Source organism: Mus caroli, chromosome 12 (genome assembly GCF_900094665.2).
Source record: "Mus caroli chromosome 12, CAROLI_EIJ_v1.1, whole genome shotgun sequence".
Taxonomy (NCBI): domain Eukaryota; kingdom Metazoa; phylum Chordata; class Mammalia; order Rodentia; family Muridae; genus Mus; species Mus caroli.
In genome coordinates this window covers 26892958-26896417 of record NC_034581.1, presented here as the reverse complement: position 1 = coordinate 26896417, position 3460 = coordinate 26892958, and positions in this window count along the sequence as shown.

The following is a 3460-nucleotide window of genomic DNA, read 5'->3' as shown; positions in this document are numbered from 1 at the left end:
TGCCAATGGAGCTGAGATTCACAACCACTCCCGAGTTAAACCCAAGTAAATACAATAACTACAATAACTACACAATTAAAATATGTATTCGTATGGCTGGAGAAATGGCTCAGTCAGCAAAGTGTCTGCTGTGCATGAGGTCATGGGTCAAGATCCTCTACAACCCACTTTAAAACCAGGCATGGCAGCTCACATCTGCAACACAACGCTGGCTGGGTAGAGGGAAGTGGATCTGTAGATCTCATTAGCTTGATAGTGTACCAGGATCTGTATTGCCCATTTCCTGCCTTTAAAGGCTCCACAACAACTCCATGTGGCTTGCTTTAGTCTTCCTGACTCTTGTGTTTTCCTGCACAGAGAGTAGAAACCCTTCTGATTCCAATATCATTATCCTAATCACAGTTTGACAGGCATAAGTCCTCAGTGAAAATGGGAAGTTTTCTGGAATCTCTCAAGCGTTCAGCAGCCTCTTGTGTTTCATCTACCCTCTCTCCTGAATGATACACATACATCTATAGGCTTTTGTTTAGCTAGAAACACACTTTTCTAAACAAGTTCTATTCACTGATATAAAATGGACATGTCATCTAAAAGGAGTGCTCGTCTGGAAGAAAACAAAATGCCCTTCTTAGAATGGAAGGAGTATACACAGCCAGCCATTTAAGTCAAGCGCATTTCTTTTCGAGAGGACAGTGTCATTGTCACATGTGCACACAGAGAGACGCATGCACAAGCTTAAGGCCTTCTAATCTCAGCTCCCTTAGATTTAATTCTTGAAGGGAGAATGAAACTTCAGAGTCAAACTTGCCATGGCTGAATAGATGTGAAGCTGTATCACTTCAGGGAGGAAGCCTTCCGGGCTCAGCTGAGCATTTCCAGGCTGCCTTATCTCTGCCTAGAAAAACCATATTATGAAATCCATTGAAGTGAATTATGAGATAAGCTTTGTTCGGGTATCTCTAATGTCCTGTGAACACCATGTCCACAAATCTTCCCTGCCTCTTCCCTCCAGTGTAGGTGCCTTTCTGCCTCAGCTTGGGAGGGCACAGGGTGAGGATGAGTGCATTCCATTTCAGATGACTGTGAGAGGTCAGATGGCAGGTTGGTGGGACTGCTGCTGTGTTTCAGGGTTAGGTGTCTACTTCCTTATGGGGTCTAAGTGATGGAGTTTCATCCTTTTCTGCATCTGGTGGTCTTCTGTGACTGAGAAGTTAGTTCTTAGGCCTGTTTTCCTGATATGATTTTAATAATCCTTCCCCACAATCTTAAAATCCTGATAAACTTACTTCCAGAAGTAAGTCATTTGCTGCATGGGTAGTGCCAGATATATGGTATCACCCACATGTTCAGCCAGGCATCCTTGATTCTCAAAATGAAATTAAAAGCTGCTTGCAAAATGGAGACTCAAATTCTTGAAAAACCACTGCTTTACACATTTCATAATCACTTCCGCCAGAGAGTATTCTGATCTCAACACACCAGTGTAATAATTTTCCCTTCCATAAAGTTAAATGACTTTGGGGGCTGGAGAGATGTGTCTGTAATTAAGAGCATTTCTGCTTTGGCAGAAAACCTGAGCTCAATTCCCAACACTTGTGTCAGGTAGCTCACAATCACCCCTAACTCTAGCTTCTGGGATTATAAGACCTCTGACCTCTGCCCACCTGTGTTCATGTGCTCAGGCCCTACTCAGACATAGGCACATAATACACAAACTTAAAAATGAAATTCCTTTAAAATCTATTTTTGACATCCATTTTTTTCTTTGCTGCAATAGGTTGTCTCTGAAATACTGGGTGACTCAAACATCACTATGGGAGGTGTACAGGTCTTGTCAGACTGACCCATGCATCCCATGGTACCTTTCGACGCTTCAGCTAGTTGCAGCTGAGAATGCTCCAGCTTCCTTTTCCCTTCACAGGTTCAGGGAAAACAGTCCTTAACCCTGTTTATCAAGTGCAGCTAATCTGCCATTCACTTCCTACTTAATAAACTAATGCAAATGTATGGGAAAACACAGCCATCAAACAGTCCAAAGGTCATCTATGTGGTTCTCAGTATGGTCACAGGAGGCTGGAACACGTCGCTGCTCTCTTCTCTGAGCACCTATAAAATCTCTCCTTCTGCTACAAGTCAAATCATCTAACAGGAGCCACTGTCAAAATGATGAATAACAAGACCCTACCTTTCCTGTCTTCATTTTACATCATTTGATTTGATCTGATTTCGTGAGAAAACATCTCAATATGTAGTCCTGACTGGCATAGAACTTATTGCATGGGCAGGACTGGCCTTGAGCTCAGAGAAATCCACCTGATTTTCTGTATGCCAAGTGGTGGTATTAAAAGTCTCCTTTACCATACCCGGCATGTTTTATGAATCTGCTAAATCAATGTCAATAATTTTAGGAGGTTATATTTTGCCAATGTGTCATGTCACATTCTGTAGTTCTTCCATTCTGTAGCAAAAAGCATGAAAATCTGTTCATACCGTCTTCCCTCACTACCCTACTAGCAAAACAATTCAGCAATTACATTTGTGGTGTAGACATTTGCATGCAATTTACTTATAGAGTTGCATCAAAATTTTAATTTCATATTTAAAATGAATCATTAAAAACTAATTTATAAGGAAATTTATATATGGTTGTGCAAAAGCAAGACATAGAGGTAATTTAATGTCATGTTTCTCAATGCTGGACTCCCTATAATTAAATGCTAAACACCTTTGTTAAACTGCGTGTAAATAATTTGTATTTTAGACAAAAATATTAAATGTGCCTAGCTGTACTACATATAATATTAACAATTTTATGAGTTCTTAATATAAAAGAGAGAGAAATTCATATCTCTTACAACCTCATTAGTTCTTAAAAACTAAGTTTGGGCTGACTGTTCCTAATTTGCATAGATATCATAGTGGCACTTGTATAAGAAGAAAAAAAAAGTCAATGTTTACCATAGCTTTAATTTTAGAATGTATTTCAAATCTGAGTGATATTTCCAAGCTAAAATTATCACTATCATCTGTACTTTATAAAAATAAGTTAGGCTTCTTACTGCTTTTTATTTTCATTAGCAGTACACAAAGATCAACTTAAAATAAACTATGTTTAAAAGACAAATGCACTAGATAAAGTTCAGCGTCCATTACGGTCCATCATCTCAATGCAGGCCACCTGCTTCAGTAGCAACAGTGTGCTCTTGAGACAATCTGCTGCGTTTGGTATGAAATAGAGGGATGTTGCCAGAGTAGCCTGGTCTGCAGGCTCCTGAGGGAGCCTCTTAGTGGTGTCACTGGCAAAGCGTGGAGAAGGGCTGGTGCTGAACATGGGGTGATACTGTGTTGGGAGACAGAGACCCCAGTACAGAGGAGCCTAGCTGGTCCCTGGACCTGCCCAGGCTGGTTTCTCAGCTTGTCCCTTGACTTCAACTCCTCATGTGTTCTACTATAATTCTAA